Raw genomic sequence first — 7,964 nt, forward strand, 5'->3', positions numbered from 1 at the left:
GGCGAGGATTCCAGGAGGCAGCTATCTTCTTCGCTGGCATCCGTCGTCTTTGCTTCACTGCTCTCTCCGGACGGCCGGGGGTGGGGGGGCAGGAAGAGGGGCAGAGAGAAAGAGAGCCCTTTCTTCTCCCCTTTGATTTATACCCACTTTCCTTGGGTCCATCCCCTAGGTCAACCCACAGACCTATGTATCCCATGTACAGGGAGGGGTAAGGTGTTTCATGGGATGATGTCACTCGCATGATCAGGACAGCCCTCGTTAGCATATTGAGGGGTGTCAACTTTAATATGCATTTCGTGGATAATGAAGCAAAGTTCGTTCACTGGACACATGGCCCTTGAAATCTGCCCAGGTGCCCCAGGGCAGAGCCGTCCTGTCTCCAAAGGGCTCTCTCCCCCAGATACATCGGGCAGCCTTATCAGCTTTGGCCTCCACAGAAAGCACCCTGTGACTCATAGTTTTGTCTTGGGAGTGTTTGAGGCAAATCTTCAATCAGCCTCAACTTTTGCTTTCCCAGGCTGTTTGTCTTAGTTTTTCACAGGCCTGGTTGCTCGGCTCTCACATCAGCACTAAGAGGTTTGTGACATTGTAATTAGGTCAGCTGCCTATCACAAAGCTGATGTGTGCACACTTCCATAAGCCATATGCTGAAGGTGACTGTGCCCATGTTTAAACCAATATCCTGAGAGTGGAAGGCTATGGCCGTACCTGTAATTCATACCCATAGACATGAAATTCTGCTCATACTCTTTTTAACTATAGGTTTTGTATAAATCCTCTTTACTCAGGATTTTTGCTGTTGGAAACTTCCTCAGTCCTTTCAGTTAATGTTTAAAAAGCAAAAAAAAAGGACAAAGTAATCAAATTAAGAACATCACAGAAGAAAACTGTCTACAGATTCTTAATCTTCAAGACCATTGGAAATTTGAAGTTAAGGTAATCATTCAGCAGACCTTATAAATCATGTCCCCTGGAAAGAATATTCATGATTTTTTTTTCTGTAAAAGAAGGCATCATTCAAAAGGTATTTGAGCTCAAATGTGGTGAGAAGTATGGGAAGGCCTGATGTCATAGGGAAAGGTCAAGTTTGCTAAAGCTCTGATGCATTAATACAGTATGTTTTTCTTTAGTCTTTTAGTTTAGGTTTTCTTGATGTCTTTTGGGTTCTGGAATTTTGAGAGCATGGTTATATCACATGCCAGGATAACTTCAAGGTCCGGAGACTGATACATTCCATGTCATTTTGCTATTTTCTGTCTCCCCTTTACCCTGAGTGAAAACATGCTGCATGGTGTCTGCTATTAGAGTCAGAGGGAAGAATGAATGAGCTTCAGGTATACCATCTTCTTTTGATATGACTGACAAAGATAATCAGGGTTGTAAACTTGCTTGTTTTCTGGGTTTGTAAGCTGACTCTTGCCACAAACTTACGTCATTTGACTGTTGTGGCTATAACTGGATACCCATCTGCAGTAAGCTTGTTTAAATGAAACTTTGTGCAGATCCTTTGTCCTTTGTCTTGTTAATGGATGCTGCTTCTCTTAATTAAATGTCATTCCCCATCTCCTTTAAGAGGTTCACTAGAACATAAAGGTGGCCTGAATGTCTTTGGTTTTCTAGTTCTAATCTTCCATTAGCCTTTGACCTTGAAACTGAGTTCAGTGCAAGATTGTGTTTTAACAGTGTAGTGAAATGAGGCAGGCTTGTAAAGAGGCCAAAGTAAATTACACCAATGCCATGAATTGTTAGGTGTATGTTTTTGTCCTGGTTCAGCTAGGATAGGGTTCAGTTTCCCCAGCAGGGAGGGGGAAGGGATCTCCAGCCGGGTTATTCATACCATGCTGACGTCAGGTCTGGCGCGGGAATTTTTTCCTTTGTGGCTTTGGTTGTGGGGAGCATTGCGAGCGAGCTGTCTATAACCTTTGCGGTATTTCTCTGTATATCTTTTGTTTACTGTTATTACTGTTTATTGTTGTTATCGTTGCTACTGTTGTTGTTCAGATTGTTTATCACACTGTTGTACTAAATTTCTTCTTATTTTAACCTGGGGTTTGTGCCCTACTTGTGTTCGAGGGTGGGGGAGGGACAATGGCAGTGTGGTCTCTGGTCCCGGCAGGGCTTAAACCAACACAGTTTTACTTGTGGAATCTGAACAACAGACATTAGTGCTTCTCATAATTCTTCCCTTTAAAGTGAGAGATTTGGAGTAGGGTGTGGCAGGTAGTAGACTGACCAATTTTTCTTATACTGCTGACAGTTAAACTAGTCTTTATTTGTGGTGTTCCTTTTCTGTTTAGTTTTATGCTTAGAATATATTTTCAAGCATTACTTGAAAAAATAGCAAATGTATTTCACAGCTGTGAGGTCACAATCGTGAAGTGAGGTCTGAACTTCTGAAGCTGTAGATAGGACATACCTTTTGCAAGAGGGGATGTTTCTTATGTTCATCTTTAAGAAAGTGCTATGCAGTACTTTGTGCCAGATAGTACATAAACTGCATTAAGCAGACATGGCATCAGATGTGTAACAAGCACACTTGCTATGCTAATTCTTTATTTGTATAAGCTACACTTTGAAGACTTCTAGCTGCTACTTTTCCTTTGGAAACTTTGTTTGGATGTGCAGAAAGCAAGCCAACTCATTCTTAACAGAACAGCTTCTGAATGTGGCAGTATGATTTATAAAATGTGGGGATTTTCACTGGAATTAATCCAAACCTTCAAAATACACATTTATAGTTGCTACTCATTGCAATGTTGGTTAGGAAAGTGGTATCCTAATTAAGTTTATCTGATACTTGGTTTTATACAATTTCATGGTTGTAGCATGAAAATGTTTATTAGAGGTGCAAAACAGTTATGTACAGTATAATCTGAAAAGAGGATCAATCATCATAGCACAACAGGTCTTCATTAGGATGGAGATACAAAACGTTTAAGTGGTAAGCTCTTTTTTTCCTGTGGATAACATGTATACGCAGTGCTTGGAGGGTTCTTTCCAGCTGTGTCTTTTGCTTGATTGACCAATCCATTTCTTCTGAAGCCAATCAGATGTATAATAAAGACACTTAACAAGTGGAGAACGTAAAACAAAGAGCTGCTGGATTGTCACTGCTTAAAAATAGCAGCTAGATAAAAAGAGCTGCTTGGCTAGTCTGCTGAGTTCTGTGAAGACTTGTAGGCTCTATTGATTCAAAATTGTCATGAGTACTAAGTTTCATCTCCCAGCAGTAGCAAAATGGGTGGGAAGTGTAGATTAGGGCAAGCATAAATCAATTTGGTTAAACTGTGGTAGCCTGAAATAAAATTAAAATTAGAAATCAAGATGAACATCAGACAAAGCAGACTCTTTGAAACAGTAAATCCTGGCATTTCTATGTTGGATCACTCCAAGAATGTAAACAAGAGGGGAGGATGTACTGAGTTTAAAATTCAGTAGTAGTACTTCTTTAGCAAAGAAGAGGATTTACAATTTCGTTTGGAGGTAGGGGACTTCACACAGCAGGTAGACATTCCCAACAACTTTCATAGGTACATGTTTCTATGAGAAGCTTGCCTGCTAATTTGTTATAACAGCAACAGAATAGACACTTCCTCTCCTTGCCAGAGGTGAGTTTTTCTTGTAATTTTTTAAATTCATGTTTTAAATGTAACTTCTGTTCATTTTCTGTTCCTTTATGTGTGGGCAATGCAGAGAACACATCATCTTCATGAAGTGCCATAAAAGTGCTATGGAAATAACAAGCTGGAGTAACTGGAGAGCAGAATCTTTGTTAAATAGGAGAAGGAAATAATAAGAACAGGAGTAGAAATGAGGTTCACTGAGAAGTGGAGGTAATCTAAAATCAAAGAAAGGAACTACCACAGTAAAACATTGTGACTTGGCTGGTGTTGGATCAGGAGGAGGGAGCTAACTCAAAGGCCACATAGTTTGTCATATGAAATCTGGTTTGTGGAAAAGGTGGAGTCAGGCATAAACTTCTATAGGGATTTGGCTGTATGTTGTGGTTTTCCTCTTGTGGGTCAGATGTAGCAACAGGGACATGAGTTGTCAAGAGCATAATTAGCTGCCCATCTCTTGCACAGGTCAGGTTAGAGGAATGGTCTCCATTGTGCCATTCAGAATACAGTGCTAGCACTTTTTTGTGCATAGTTTTTTCTAAGTGGCTGTGAACTAGTTTTTTCAAATAGCAGTTTTGGAAGATAGCAGTTACACTGCAATAACAAAGGCCTACAAGGCCATAATAAAAGGCCAGTAAGGAATTTAAAATAAGGTGGTGAAAAGCCTTATTGTTGCTTTAGGAAGACTGAAAATCCTCTGAAAATGTACCAAAAATGCTTTACAGAGAAAGGAGAGAGGTATGTGTGTTTAGTGACTTTGGGACTGAACACTTGCTTTGGGGATTTGACAGGAATGGTTTGTGGATCAGAGAAATAAAAAGCATGTGTAGTAAGTATACAGTTACGTTTGGCTGGAATGAAAAACAGAACTTTAGCTCATGTTTTAAAGTTCTCTGCACCTTTTTTTACTACAGAAATAGTGATTATTTGTTTGCCAAAGTCGTTTTCCTCTATGCAGGTTGGAGAACAGACGGACATATATGTCATGTTCTTCCTCTCCACTGGTATCCTTACAGAGGTTTTTATTTTCTATTAGGTTTTTTTAAGCCAGAATAATTTATATGAACTCTGCTAGTAATCTTTTAATAATGAACTGTATACTCCATAGAGGAAACAGAGTAGGAGAGTAAGACTGGGTGTGTAGTGAGTAATGAGGAAGGGTATTTTTTTCATTGGATTTGTTTACCAGTTTATGTAGACTGCTATAGTATTAAAACCCGGAAGAAACCATCACTGTAGAAGAATGTGTTTAGGTGTTTCAGCACCCAATGCTTAGTGTACATAGTCAGCTGAACAGGGAAGAGTATTCTTCATATTTTGTCTCTGTTGCTTATTTAGCACATGACTGTGATTTAATTGCTTCATTTTCATATCCTTTCTTGTGTCCACACATCTCTTGAGTGCTGTGATGTAGTTTTAGGAAAGGTACTAACAGGCCAAGCTCTCTCGTTCCCTCTTCCATTTGGATTTTTGATCAGTCACATCTGGAAATGGAGCTTTCCTGCAGGCCAAGGTCTCAGTCTTGGTTGTGAACTGATTTTTCAGTTCACTCGTGTTTGAGTGCTCAGATATGTTTCCAACTTCTCGGCCAAAGAGAGCTGGTGTTTAAGAATGTTGAGATATTCTCTGCTTGCTAACCATCCCAAGAACTTTTGGTAGCTCACATTCACCTCGCTGCTAGAAACAACTGTGGACAGTTAGTAGGAAATACCTAATCATAAAAGGGAGTAAGTGAGGATCTGTCTTCTGGCATGGATGGTGAGGAGAAAAGAAAGAGTTTATTTAAGATGATACTTTAAAAATTTATGGGAGGGTTTGGTTGTGTTACATATTTAGTAGCAACTCAGCTCAATAGGCTAGACAGCCTTTTATGTTCCCAAATTCAAGTTCTGCAGTCTCTTGAGACATAATCACATCAATCACTTGGAGAAAACTATTGGAAAATTTGCCTTTTCTTCAGAACTGAGGATCAGGTGAAAATGTTTAATCACCTTTTGCTAGATGATATATAGATAGAGTAATGTTTGTGTTTGTGGATATGAAAGTAGTTTCTTATTTATTTTCTGTCAAGTACAAAGGTGGATTATAGAAGGTCTAGTGTCCCTGGTTTACATTTTGATCTTGAACTGGGGGGTACTGTTACTTTCTGCCAAAAAATCTCTATCATTAGAACATTTTGTTTATTGCATATGAGAGTAAGGTAGGTAGATATGATGGTAAAAGCACATAAAAATAGCCAGTTCTGAAAAAGATTAGTTTTATCTTGTTCTTTAGTTAAGTTCTGATTTCTTCTTAATAAAGTAATATGGAATATCTTGCAGGATGCTGTGACCTAGAATGTGTTGTGAAATCATTTGTTGATAAGGAGAATTTGGAAATGAAGCATCGTGCGGGAGAGGCATAGAAACAATAAAGGGAGCTTGGAATTAATTCAAGTTGCAAAAATAAAGGGGAGAAAAATTAAATCATCCTCACCAATTACTATAATGCTCTGACTACATACACTTGTATGATATTCTGCTGTGACTACCTGATAGCTGACCTTGACTGTGAGGGTCTGCTTTTAGAGATTGACACCCTGATTGCAGTGGGTGTGGGAAGGGTGAGGGGAAGGAGAGAGTATGTGTGTGAAACTGTAGCACCAGTCAGGACAGTTTTGGCCAAATGCATGTTAAAGGAAGTGTGCTTCACCGAACATCATTGTTTTGTAGAAGGGTACAACATTTGATAAATACTGCATGAAGATTAATGAGCAAAAAAATCTAGGCTTGTGAAAGCTATGTAATAGGTGATTTTAAAATTTGTCCAGCAGTTACTGGTCATTGTGGCTCTACTTAGTTATAAACCATTTTGGAGTAAAATTATAACTGCATTGGCTTAAATTTTATGTCACTGGAGACCAAGTGTAAAATTTCATGGAAGCTTTTGTTTGTACCATAAAATCAAATCAGCACCTCTATCTTCCTGTGTTTTTGTAGAGTGCAGTGGACTGCACAGAGATGTTATGGGGCCTCCACCGGCATAAGTAATATGATTTGATATCTGTCTGACCTAACATCTTATTATCACTCTGTCCTTTGCAAACTGACTTTCATTTCAGTAGTTGATTACCATCAGTGTTTGTGTGAATGCCTGTTTTAGTGACATCATTGTGCCTTAGAGAGCATTTATCTCAAAAATGTGTTGTCCCGGTTTGAGTCCAGAGGACAACTGAGCAGCACCATGCAGCCACTCCCTCACTCACTGTCTCTCCCTCACTCACTGTCCCTCCCTCTCTCACTGTCCCTCCCTCTCTCACTGTCCCTCCCTCTCTCACTGTCCCTCCCTCTCTCACTGTCCCTCCCTCTCTCACTGTCCCTCCCTCTCTCACTGTCCCTCCCTCTCTCACTGTCCCTCCCTCTCTCACTGTCCCTCCCTCTCTCACTGTCCCTCCCTCTCTCACTGTCCCTCCCTCTCTCACTGTCCCTCCCTCTCTCACTGTCCCTCCCTCTCTCACTGTCCCTCCCTCTCTCACTGTCCCTCCCTCTCTCACTGTCCCTCCCTCTCTCACTGTCCCTCCCTCTCTCACTGTCCCTCCCTCTCTCACTGTCCCTCCCTCTCTCACTGTCCCTCCCTCTCTCACTGTCCCTCCCTCTCTCACTGTCCCTCCCTCTCTCACTGTCCCTCCCTCTCTCACTGTCCCTCCCTCTCTCACTGTCCCTCCCTCTCTCACTGTCCCTCCCTCTCTCACTGTCCCTCCCTCTCTCACTGTCCCTCCCTCTCTCACTGTCCCTCCCTCTCTCACTGTCCCTCCCTCTCTCACTGTCCCTCCCTCTCTCACTGTCCCTCCCTCTCTCACTGTCCCTCCCTCTCTCACTGTCCCTCCCTCTCTCACTGTCCCTCCCTCTCTCACTGTCCCTCCCTCTCTCACTGTCCCTCCCTCTCTCACTGTCCCTCCCTCTCTCACTGTCCCTCCCTCTCTCACTGTCCCTCCCTCTCTCACTGTCCCTCCCTCTCTCACTGTCCCTCCCTCTCTCACTGTCCCTCCCTCTCTCACTGTCCCTCCCTCTCTCACTGTCCCTCCCTCTCTCACTGTCCCTCCCTCTCTCACTGTCCCTCCCTCTCTCACTGTCCCTCCCTCTCTCACTGTCCCTCCCTCTCTCACTGTCCCTCCCTCTCTCACTGTCCCTCCCTCTCTCACTGTCCCTCCCTCTCTCACTGTCCCTCCCTCTCTCACTGTCCCTCCCTCTCTCACTGTCCCTCCCTCTCTCACTGTCCCTCCCTCTCTCACTGTCCCTCCCTCTCTCACTGTCCCTCCCTCTCTCACTGTCCCTCCCTCTCTCACTGTCCCTCCCTCTCTCACTG

At 42.3% G+C, this 7,964-nt stretch overlaps 1 protein-coding gene across 3 annotated transcripts in view; it reads left to right on the top strand.

Moving 5' to 3' along the window:
• The window catches only part of MLLT3 (MLLT3, super elongation complex subunit), a 121,268-nt gene that overhangs the window by 8,048 nt on the left and 105,256 nt on the right, over positions 1-7,964 (top strand). For 2 of the 3 annotated variants that reach the window (XM_026866424.1, XM_026866423.1), the window contains exon 1: positions 673-936. The exons of the other annotated variant lie outside the window; for it this stretch is intronic. The gene's annotated coding sequence lies outside the window, so the exon portion shown is untranslated. Of the gene's footprint in view, positions 1-672; positions 937-7,964 lie in introns of those variants that run through there. 3 annotated transcript variants of the gene reach the window in all.

The sequence above is a fragment of the Athene cunicularia genome (assembly GCF_003259725.1).
Source record: "Athene cunicularia isolate RWA chromosome Z unlocalized genomic scaffold, athCun1 chrZ_part2, whole genome shotgun sequence".
In the NCBI taxonomy this organism is placed as follows: Eukaryota; Metazoa; Chordata; class Aves; order Strigiformes; family Strigidae; genus Athene; species Athene cunicularia.